At 31.4% G+C, this 12,955-nt stretch overlaps 1 pseudogene; it reads left to right on the forward strand.

Moving 5' to 3' along the window:
- The first annotated feature begins 502 nt into the window (after positions 1-502).
- LOC149540460 (26S proteasome regulatory subunit S10B homolog B-like) overlaps positions 503-12,955 on the forward strand; it is a 75,724-nt pseudogene continuing 63,271 nt past the window's right edge.

The following is a 12,955-nucleotide window of genomic DNA, read 5'->3' on the forward strand; positions in this document are numbered from 1 at the left end:
ATTGTTAGAAAGAATAAAAGAAAAAAGGTAGAAACTGCTAGTGCTCCTAAATCCCTGTCATCTATTAAGAATAAGTCCTCAGCTGAGAAGGACAAAGGAATTTTTTTGGAACCTAAAGTAGAAAATCTAGGGAAATCAAATTAGGAGAGTAACCCTAATGAACCCTTTCACTCTCAAGAAGAGGAAGACCTACAAAAACCTCCTGAAGCACCCATGGTAGAAACACCTGTAAGAAGGTGGAAACAAAAAAGTTCCCTATGCCTGTCAAAACCGCCTAAGAGGAAAACTTCAAAACTCTCTAAGAGTAGGGTTCTGGAGGCCTCTATTCCCATAATTACTCTTGGAAGTGTTTAAAAGTGAAAAGGAACCCTCTCCAAGGGAAAAAATACCACTAACTAAAGCTAGTGAAAATAAGGGCAAAACTCAAAATCTGCCACCTAAAGCAAAGTGTAGTACTGATTATGTCCTTATTGATAGAAATAAGGAATCTGAGGAGATTGAAATGTCTAAGGAATTTGAAGAAAACCTCGCTATGAAAGACATTAATGAAAATTATGCAGAACTCCCTTCAGAGAATTATCCAGAATTTAGACCTGAAATTGTTCAAGAGGTATTGGAAAAACTAGATCAAGAGGGATTGGATACATTAGTTGCAACAACCACAGAATCGAGTAAGGAGGAAAAAGAGGAAACAATTATTGCCACAAGAAAAAGTGGGTGCTCCACACAACAAATTGTCATCAAAACTCATCAATTGGAGCCTAAATGGATAGACCTCTTTCATCATGAACCATTGCCACCACTAGATTTATCCACACCTTTGTCTATAGGAGTTAATTTGTTTCAACAACTCTTATGGGAAAGAGCTCAATGAAATTTGAAGAAAAAGAAATTAAAGCATGTTATTGATGAGAAGAGCTTCCAGTTGAAATAAAGTGTAGATTAGAATGAAGTTTTAAAGAGAAGAATTGAGCAGATTACAGGATTGATTCCTAAGTTAATGAAATGTAGGTCACCATCACCAATGTATGCCCTGTTTCTTAAATAACAATTTGTAAATTATAAGTTAAATAGAATTATAGAAGGTCTTAACCCCTCTATCTCTACCCCACATGAAATTTTTGATGCATTTTGATCTATTCATGTGGCCTTGAAAAATTTATTGTGTGAATTGTATCTTCACAATCTAGTAGTGCCTAATGACATTGAATGGAACCCGGTCCTATGTGTAGGGGATGTGCAATCAAGGGTAGCAATGTCATGGATGCAAAATGAAATAAGCAGAGAACATCAAGTTGCACCCTACAAGGAAAGTGAGATGACAACACCTTTGTTCATGAAGCCAGAAGACCAATATTCCAGACTAACATATCTAGATTGGGTTTCTATTTTGGGCAACCCTGCAGGACTTGGTAATGTGAGTATAGTCAGAGAGAAGGCTTTTACAAACTAGGAATAACATTTATCTCATAATGTAGAAACAATAATCGTTGCGTTAAGGCAATGATGGATCAGAATGCCACATGATTTAAAAATAAGAGAACCACACTCTCCACAAAATATGACTCTTGCTACAATAAGGATTCCTTGGTACATTGAATTGGGGAGAAATCAGTGCAAACATTGGCTACCACTAAGGCATCAGCCTCCAATCCTCCTACAATCACTACTAGCAGTAAATGACTATGATGCCTACCCCTAGTTTAGTTTTATCTTTCTTGTAGGCTTCCAGAAGTAAGCCTAAGTCTAGGGGGAGTGGATGTAATGCCTACCCCTAGTTGAATTTTTTCTGTAGTATTGTCAAGATTCTTTTAGGCCAATTTTTTATTATGTTTATGATTAACGGTGATTGCTTACTAGATTAGATTAAATATATTTCATATTCAGTTGATATATATGTTGAGTTACTTTAGTGCTAATTATTTTAGTTGTTGTGTGATTGTTCAATGATGATATATATGTTCATGCATTGACTTTTACTTATTTAATGATGTTAGTTAGATGAATGATTTTTATGCAATTTCTATGGATACTTACCTCATACTTGCATGTGTATGGTGTGCGTGTATATTTTCTTATGTTTGATGTTTCTAATGTGGTTGAGGAAGGGAGCTGTAGTCACTTGCTAGTCGGGATGTACGTGATGTACCACTTCCTGCCATTGCCTGTTTAGTTTAGAATATTGTATTTGTACATGCATAGATTTTATGTAGATTGTAGGTACTAGGTATTGATTTTCTCGAATTGCCAAGATGAGCATACCCTATCACAGTATTTCAATGGTATAAGTGGGGAGATAATTCTTGAATCCAAATCCTAAACCCTAAGCCAATTGTCCTAGAAAATAGGACAAGTATCTGAGTTAATTTCACCTTTTCAAATTCTTCAGGTAACCTGAATTCATGATTTTAACCTTGGAATTGATATTGTCCTTTGTCTTCAGTTGAGTTATCATTTTTGGTTTTGTGAGTATGTGATTTGTTTTTGTTTTAATTAAATCGAATTAAAAGATAATTTAATTATTTAATTTAATGAAATTTTTATAAAGAAACTTTTATATTTAATTATATTTAATTAATTTATAAATTAATTAAATAAAAGAATTAAGTTTAAAAGATTTAATTAAAGTTCTAATTTTGATGTATTTATATTTATTTAATTTAATAATTATTATTTAGGAGTTTTTTTTTAATAATAAACCCTAAATAATATTATTAGTTGAGTAATAAATATTATTTGATTAATTTAAGAAAATATTAAAATATGTGAATATTTGATTAATAAAAAACTAATTAAATTTATGCTCTAAATAAAAAGTCTAAAATTAGAAGTCTAAATTTAGAGGTCTAAATTTAGAAAATTGGTTAAAGAAAAAATAGAATATGATGTTATTTAATTACATTGTTAAATATGTAATTCAATTTTAAATATTTATTTTAAAAGTCTAATTTAAGAAGTTGAATAAAAATAGAATTAAAAATATTAAAAGATTAAAGATTTAATATTGTTTTATTATTGATTATTTAATTAATGATTATTAGATTAGAGTTGCATTAAATAAAGAGCTTTGATATTCTTTTTAATTTAAATAATAAACTATGCTTTAACTAGTGCTTGCACTATTTAATAAAGTGGAGGAAAAGAAAATATAAAAGAATATTTTAATTAAAAAGTTCTTTAAATGTGCATGAAAGAATTAAATTTAAAATACTATATTAAAGTTCTATTTTGACGTATTTATATTTATTTAACTTAATGATAATTATTTAGGAGTTTTATTTTAATAATAAAATCTAAATAATGTTATTAATTAAATTAATAAATATATTAGTAAAAAATGTCTCGTGAATTTATTTAAATAAAAGAATGAAAATTTAAAGATAAAGTTATGGTTCTAATTGTGGCATAATTATATTTATTTAATTTAATGATAATTATTTAGGAGTTTTATTTTAATAATAAACTCTAAATAATATTATTAATTAAATTAATAAATATATTATTTAAAACGCTTCAAAAATTAATAAGGGAGAGAGAAGTTTAATTTATTAAATTTTATTTTAATTAAATTGCATAAAGTGTGTACATGAAAATTAAAATATAATAATTAAAGACAGAGTTTTTTGCATGATTGCATGATCAAAGCCTTGATTTGGGGAAAAAAACTCTTTATTAAGGAAATCAGAGCTCATTTCTAGACACATAGGTTTGGAGGAGCTAACTTTCGAAAAGAGGGTCTTTGAAGGAAAATGAAGATTCTTGCATGTTTATACGTTCATTGTTTTAGCATTAGATCCAAGTAGGATCTTGTGGGTTTGTGAAGTAGTTGCTCATTCTTTAAATTCCTATCTTCTCGGTGTCTATTGTTTTTCTATTTTCAAAATTTCTTTGGGTTGAAACCCTTGTTTGAGAAAATTGATTTCCATTATAGACTTGTCTAATCTAAAAACCTTTAGTAAATATTGAACTTTAGGGCTTTCAAAACCTAATGAATTATAAAATTCACTTTTGTATGCACTTTTTTTATGACGTGTCATTTTATTGTTGGGTGTCGGGTTGACTTAGCTTTGACCAGTCAGGATGTTTACCAGAGGCTTAGGAGTTTTGTCTGTGATGTCATGATGATGCATTGTATACGATCTTTTATACTCAACCGTGGTAATGTGTCTTGTATGTTCTATGAGGTGTTTTGATCTATTGGTTGTTATTTCTTTCCAGTGTTCTTATGTGAAACTGAGGTGAATGGTGTGACCTGTCTGATATAACCTTTGAGTCTTTGATCTGTTGTTTTTGGATTGTTTTCTAGTTGCTTGTATAGGACTGAGGTGTTTGTATGATTTGTGAATGGTGATGTCATGTTATGACATGGCTTGGTTTACATATACTTGATTTTAGGATCAATCCTATTAGGATGATCGTTTTGGTGGAATCTGTGATTATGATCAGTGATTTTTGGTACTTGTCAGTTGCTTGTTTAAGAAATGATGTATGACATGTGGTCCTTTGTGATATTTTGATTTTACTAAGCTTAGGGTAGGTTATCTATATGTCATGTTGGGAAGTGGCTTGCAATGCAGGTTGAGGCTCTAAAGATGCTGATAGGTAACCCATTGTAGGTTGTTTAATAAGTGATAACATTTCATTAAATGGGTTTAAAATGAATTAATAAGAGTCATTGTTTTCCTCACCCATGCCTCAAGTGCTAGTGCAGGCTAGGATGGGAGTAAAGAGGATGCTTTGTTGTAACCATGCTTCATTAGTATGCCTTGTCAGTACGAAAGGATAATGTCGCATAGAGTCACTAGGGGACCAAAGGATTAAAAGACTAGTTGGGTAACCCTAGAGTTGGTTGGTGCGATGACACTTGCCCACATGCATAATAGATTTCCTACGTGTCTGTGTTGCCTCTAGGTTTAGTTGATACTTGTGTCTTGGTACCCTAGAGATAGTTTTCCTTCAGGTGTTTCCTTGAACCTAGCTATTGGTTTTGACTTTTGAGTTTGTTATCCTATTTTGGGCTTGATTTTATCTCCTTAGCATGGTGGGAGTGGGCCATTTAGGTTCCACAAGGTTGGGTGGTAGTGCTTTTTCTTATACCATTGACATCTGACCGTTAGATGCTGTTGCTAGATGTGTTTGCGCAAATGTTCCTTTCTATCTATTCTTGTATTTCTCTGATGGGTGGTTGTACTATTGTATTGTATTTGATTTCATAAGATCTTAAGAGATGATGTAATTTATTTCATCATGTATATTATTTCAGCCTTTCATAATTTGTGACCTATACAGTGGATGATTGTGCATTCTATTTATTGCCAAGTAGCATCTTATATAATTGTATATTATTTAAATGGACTTGTACTTATAGTTATTCTTTAATATGGATGTGTTATATATTGGATTTAGTATTAATTAAAACTAAAATGTGATTCAACTTCATGGAACCCTTAAGGGTTGTAACCTATTTTTGTGGTGTTGATGTATAAGTGTATGTTAATTACTTTGGCTATTCTATAACTGTTGTTGTGTATGTTATCTTTATCTCTAAAAAAATGTTTGACAAATTTAGTGAAATTTTATGTTAATTTTTTTCGGGTCACATGACAGGGTGTTACAATGATAATGCAGAAGATCATGACATGACTGTTGAAGTTTAGCACTGGAAGAAGCTCAAGTCAAATTATGGTTACTTATGTAACTTATTTGATAAGGACTGATATTTATGTCTAGATGTTTTATTTATGTTCTATTGAATGTTCATGTGAACGTTCTAATGAATCTTATGTTTTAATGTTAACATGAATGTTCTAATGAAACTTATGTGTTAATAAATGTTATCATGTGATAATTCATGAATATTACATTTTATTTATAGAATGAATGGATTTTAGATGTTAATGGGGAATTTAGATGTTAGAAAGTTGGTTGGGGGGGGGTGTGGTGGGTGTCCAAATGAGCTTCCACCTTCACATGGTTGGCCCTAATTAGTAGAGAATATTAAACTATTCTCAAAACCAATTGAAGCTCAATAGTAACCTATGATTTCATGATAATTGATTGTGTGAATCTCTTGGTTTCAGGAAATATAGAAGGACGCTATAGTCAAACTCATTGATATATAAAATTTAGTTGCAGTGTATGAAGTATTCAAAAGAATGTCTTTGTATGGGATTGCCTCAAATTATTCCTCTCTAAGGTATTTTATTCTTTCTATTTATCTGCAATCATGTTTGATTGTGTTGTTATTTTTACATCAGCATCTTGGATCACATTCTACGATTCATCATATAAATAAGAGAAAGATATTAGAAAGCATGATTCTATGTAAATAAAAAAATTAAAGTATTTAGCTTGATTTCTTTTGAATTGCTTGCAGAATTGATAATAGTGTTGAGGAGATTGAAATGTTTTCAATGTATATAAAGCTCATGTTCATAGCTTCCCATGAAACACCATTAAGGCAGAGCTTGGAAATGAATGAGGTTGCAACTGGTCATTGTGCTTCAAAGGTAGAATTTTTTTCTTGTATATTCAGATTGAATGGAGCTATTTTTCTAATGGAAAAAAAATTAAATGATCTTGTCCTTTCTTATTTTGATACAGGGGAAGGTTTCTCTTATATTACAAGATGGACTCCATCAACTACATATCTTCATTTTTGTATTAGCAATTTCTCATGTCTTGTCTTGCATTGTAATTATGACACTAGGATGAAAAAATGTGTGAGTCACTAGGACTTCCTCCTCTTATTGTTATGTTCTCCATTTTCTTATTGAATGATTGTATTTGATAACTTTTGTTGTAAATTGGGAGACATGAAGGAGAATTTGAATAGTGGAAACAAATGATATTAGATCATTCTAAAGTATACATTGATTCATGATTTTAAAAAAATTAAATTAAATGAATCTTGTCATACAAATTGACTTGATATGTTGGGAGATAGTAGACTTAAAGGGTAAAACAAATCTTCCAAGGTATATGAATACATCATAATTCATGTGCTTGTGCATTCTATTGTTTCACAATGTTCTCATGAACTATTCTCATTATTTATTTTGAGTGTGGTGATATGTTGATAATATTATAGGGAAAATTTTAATTTTTTAGCTTTTCCATGTAACCTTTTCTATTTATTATCACTTCCAAATAACAACTAAAGTGTAATTGCGTCCTGTATATACACATTTTTTTTCCCATAATAAAGCAATATATAGTTATATGCTTAATCTCTTATTTTATTTTATGTACTGCTATGTATGGGTGGTCTATCTTCCTTTGAAGGTGACAAAGTTCATAGACAAACATGCTAGCACTAGTTGATTACTTAATAGTTTCCTTATATTTGTACTTGGTTTGTTGTCATACATGGTTAGACTCAGAAAATTGGTCAATCACCATTACATAGTTTTTAATCGATTGTCATTTTTTGTCTCAATAGTCCTGACATTTACATATTTGATGTGCAATCAATTGTTCAAATAGTTTTGGAAAGGTGACAAGATGATATAGTATAGTAAGTATGACATGTTTTAACATGGGTACAATTAGAAAAGTAATCAAGGTCCACTAGATAGTTTTTCCTTGATTTTTTAATATTAATATCACACATTCAATATCCATGATATTTAAATATTTGGCATTCAATCAAATGCAAAATATTGTTGGAAAGGTGAATAATTGATATAATATTGTAAAAATGACATGTTTTGGCATGGTTACAGTTGGAAAATTATTCAAGGACTATTAGATAGTTTTTTCTTTATTACTTTGCATCAATATCATACATTCTTGTAGATGATATTTACATGTTCAACATGCAATCAAATGCATAAATGTAGTTTGAAAGGTGATGAAAATATATAATTTAATAAATATGCTCATATTTATTTTCCAGGTTCATTATCCCCCATTTTGATGTATCCTCATCTCTTGCTCCTATCCTTGATCCTTGTTATTTCCATTTTGAAATATTGTTCCCATAATTTTTAGGTTACTTCAAAAATCCCCTTCCAACATTCTTACATTTCTTGGATTTTCACAATAGGGGAATGTGGATGTGGTAGGATCATACTTTATTTCATTGTCGTTCTATTATATGTTGTTGGTCTCAAATTGGTTTTGACAATTGAGTGTCAACACATTTAACCAATTTTCATATTGAAGCCGAGTACATTATATATGTTGAGCTATAGTATGTGTCGAGTCAAAAATCTAGTAGGTGCCAAGTGAACTTTAGGTGCCAAGCATGATACATGTGTTGAGTGACTTTAGGTGTCGAGTGATCTATATGTGCCGAGTCACAATTGATGTCGAGCCAGATAGAATTACTTTGTATGCCGAGCAAGCCAGAATCCTATATGTGTCGAGCATCAGCAATCAGTATGTGTTGAGTAACATAGAATTAGCATATGAGTTTGTGCCTTCACAAACTCAGATGCAAACCATTTTAGGATGAATCACGAAGGACTCTAAAAGATAAGATCAAATCTTTTGCATTACCTATGCAATTTGCATGCAACCAATAAGAAAAATGGAGAATGCATGCAACCAATAGGAAAAGTGTAAGGATTTGAGCACGAAAATAATCTCGTGGATTTATACCTAATCCTAAGTTTTCAAAGCCTTTATAAGAAGGTAAAAACCCCATGATTTAATGTTGTTGAGTTGATGAAAAGTTGAAGTCAGCATAATTGTAGAACAGAGCAATAGCAGGGGTATCAAGACTTAGAGATTTGATCAGCATTGCAGATTATAATTGATCAAAATAGAGCAAGGGTTACACATAGACATTAGATCACAAAGGATCAAATCAAAGTAAGCAAACCAAGAGCCTAAAATCAGCAATCAAGGATTGTAAGCTATCAGGTTTATTCAACCTAATACTTTCTAGCAATTGTATTAGGAAGGAAAATCCTATATTGATAGGTTAGCTTAACAGCTATGTTGTAGAACCTTTAACAAGGTGATAAATCATTTTACATGGTAGCACTTCAAGTAAGTGTTTGTAAAATCCTTTGAATAGGTCACTATTGACAAAGTGTAAAGCCTTTAATAGGGCAGGCCTTTAATAGGGTAGACCATCAGAAGTGGTCAAACAATATTGCTGCATGATAATTTGTGGGTATCATCCCCACCCCAGTTTTACCTTCTCATTTATGGAGGGTTTTTGGGTGATCAAAATTTGGTATTATGTGTCTTGATGCATGTCTTTATTTTATCTAATATGATTACATGCATGCAATTTATATTTAGTTAAAAAATTTTATGGTTAAAGTGTATTACTTCTGATTCACCCCCACCCCCCAGAAGTAATCTTCTCATTTGTAAATTCCAACATATGTATCACCTATGAACAAATGATTCTATCTATAGACGATGTTTAATTTTGAACAAATTAATATTTAATTGTTCATGCTTGTACTATTAAATTAAATTAGTTTTTCTAATTTTAGGATTACAAATTTTTCTTTGTATAGTAATTATGAAAGCTAGCAGTAGGCCAAGATATGTTGTTTGGTGTCAGAATAACATAGATAAAGATAAGCTCACTGCAAGTACACTTGTTTTTCTTGACATGACAACACTTACAATAATGAGGGCTCTTCCTCATGAGGTACCTAGCATTAGAATCTCACATCGACAAGCTATTAATAAGCACAAATTATATTAGAATATTTGAAGGGATTTTCTGGAAAAAAGACTAATAATTTTGTTTGTGTATATTGGATGTAGGTGGACCATGTTGTTTATAATATGCTACATGAGGATCCTTGCAATGTGAGCTACTCAATAGTAGGAGGGTTAGTATATCAAATTAGGGAGTTGAGAGAGTATATTTCTCTTCCTTTAATGAATCTTGAACTCTTTCTTAGGGTTGGAATCAAACCTCCTAAGGTAAAATTTGTCTGGGGTGCAAATTAATCATGGTAATTACTTGTTTATGTAAAGTTAAAATTCCTTGTTTTATTTATTCTTGTTTGAATTCTTTCATAGAGGTTGATTCATTTTTCTCCAATTTCAGGGATTACTTCTATATGGCCCTCTTGGAATGGGAAAGACACTATTAGCAAGAGCTATTATTAGTAACATTGATGCCAATTTCCTTAAGGTTGTAGCTTAGGTTTTTTTTTTTTTTTTTTTATCCATCTCACTTTTATGCAATCCAACTTTCTTATTTCTTGTACTTGATGTTTGATTTATGCCTTCTTTTTGTAATACTATTTTTTAGATGGTTTCAAGTGCTATAATAGATAAATATGTTGGTAAAGTGCAAGGTTGATTAGGGAAATGTTTGGTTATGCATGGGATCATTGTGTATGACTTCTTATTCATTTGAACATCAAACAACTAATTTTTGGTGTTTGTTAATATAATTAAAAATGCTAATATTTTGTTTAAATATAATAATAGTTTTTTTTTCAAAACATTTTGTATGTTGAATTATTAGCTCATTACATCTAAGAATTTGAAGGTATTGACACTAATTAGTATTTCTCTATATGCCTGCAACCCTATTCCTCTTAATAATTGCATTGCAATTTACTAACAAGTATTTTGATTCATATAAATGAAATACTTAATGTTATAGTGGGGCTTTGTTGCAGCCATGCATCATATTTATGGATGGAATTGATGCAATCAATGGATGTCACTTTAGTGAAGGAACAAGTGTTGATTGAGAAATTCAAAGAACTTTAATGGAATTGCTTAACCAACTAGATGGTTTTGATCAATTAGGAAAGATATTGTGTTTTAAGGTGCTCAAGTTGTTGTAATTATCAATCAATTGCATTAATCAAGAAACTATGTTATTAACTTATTTAATATTCTTCAAGGTAGTGTATTTCTCATTATGACCTTAAAATCTTGTTAATATCAACATTAAATGTAGGTAAAATGATCATGGCAATAAATTGTCCAGATGTTCTAGACCCAGCCCTACTTAGACTTGGTCGTTTGGATAGAAAGATTGAGATTCCACTTGCAAGTGAACAAGCAAGAATGGAAGTACTGAAAATACATGTTGTAGGGATTGCAAAACACTGAGACATAGATTATAAAGCTATTGTAAAGCTCGATGAGGTCTTGTTATGTTTCTTTAATAATTTGAAATTTATCCAAAATACTTGAGTTTTTATCCTATACTACACTGGTATGTTTTGGAGTTGGTAATTATAGTTTGATTAATTACTATATAATTGAGATTATTTCAACTTTGATCAGGGCTTCAATGGAGCAAATTTTTGTAACATTTTTACAAAATTTGGTATGGTAGTCATTTGTGTAGAGTGTGATTACATAATCTAGGAAGATTTTATGAAGGTGAATTTTCTTTCCCTTTTTGTTTAGCATTTTATAAAATTGGAGTTGCTTATGCTCTTTGGCCTATAACTTGGACTTATCTTTGTCATTCAAGTTGTTCGCAAGTTGAACAAAGCAAAGAAACTAGATTCAAGTTGTTCAAGAGTTGATCTATGTATTAAATATCTATTGTTTAATTGAAGACAATAATACAAAATTTATGTTTGTCCTTATTTGAGAAATCTTGTATGTTCAAGTGGTAGACAATGTGATCCAAATGATGTGATCATTGCACTAGCGCAATCCTTATTTTACCTAAGACTTAAGTCACACTTTTCTCTTAAATTCTTTATGTAATCTTGTTAGGGATTGTTTGAAACTCCAATATGATCTATATTGTTTCAATGACTTCACTCATGCTTCAAAAGATATTAGAATGTTGATTCAAGGCTTGTCCTCTAGCCCACGGGTTAGAATGAGATTAGGGTGTGTCTGGATGCCTACGCCTCTAGAGTTCTCTGCCATGGAAGGAACTAACAATAGAATATGAGAACTACCAAATTTTTTTGATAATTTAGTGAGCTATCACAATTGTGATGTCTTGCCTGACAAAAAGTTGTCACTCTCACAACTTTGTCATTGCACACAGTCGCACCTGCGATAGTAACATCTATTGGATGACCAGCACTCAAACAACATTGTTGTGGCATGTCATTGTCATTGCAAAATCTAATCAGATGGATGCCCATTGGGCCTACAACAACTCTATCGCAAGTGAGACAATAGACTAAAAATGTCAATCTTCATAATTTCTATAGTAGGTCATCCAAATTATGATGGCATGAAGAGGTACTCTTCACCTCTCTTTTTTCCAATTTGCGATAGATTTAGGCATACCAATTGTGAAGGACTAGCTTGTTGTCACAACTTGGGACAACAAAAGTTTGATGCCCATTCGATGAAGCCAATTTGTACTATTATCGATTGGGTGATAGTTGGTTGTCGTAATTACGAGAGGCTGCCATCACAATTTGGGCCCAAATGTACTAGTGTGTACATCTTTCCTACTGTGGTTCCTTAATCCTCTATTCTTCCTAGTTTTCCACTACTTGTAGTCTCCACATGAGTTAAGAAATCTTCCAAAATCCACTTTTTGCCCCAAGTTATAAGAAGTAAAATGTTGCATTGGGTGACCATTGTTTCCAATGTTTCTAATCCTCCCAGTCCCATCTTGTCTGACCCTTTCATCATATTTCCCAACTTTTCTCCATTGAGTCCTTTGTCATCCCTACCTATGAAATGTCCCTTTTCTGATTTTATATGATATTTCAAGCCTCTAATCAGATCTTTAAAATCAAACAACCAATATTTCAAAGATCCACCAATTTCTCAATAAACTCCAAATCGGGTATGCCCGAAATAGTGCCAAAAACTTCACAACTTCACATATTATTAATAAATCTGAAAGTGGACATTTTTATAGAAATTTCAGCACCATAACAGCCTAAAAAATGATATTTTTAGATCTGTATAACATTTACACAACAGCTCCCAAACGGAGGATAAAAACAATGCTCTTCGGGCTCCCGAAAACAACACGGAATAGCCTGAAAACACCACAAAAACACTAATAATCTATCATAGAAGTATA

The sequence above is a fragment of the Cupressus sempervirens genome, chromosome 9, assembly GCF_028749045.1.
Source record: "Cupressus sempervirens isolate cs-2001-9-10 chromosome 9, ASM2874904v1, whole genome shotgun sequence".
NCBI classification, from domain to species: Eukaryota; Viridiplantae; Streptophyta; class Pinopsida; order Cupressales; family Cupressaceae; genus Cupressus; species Cupressus sempervirens.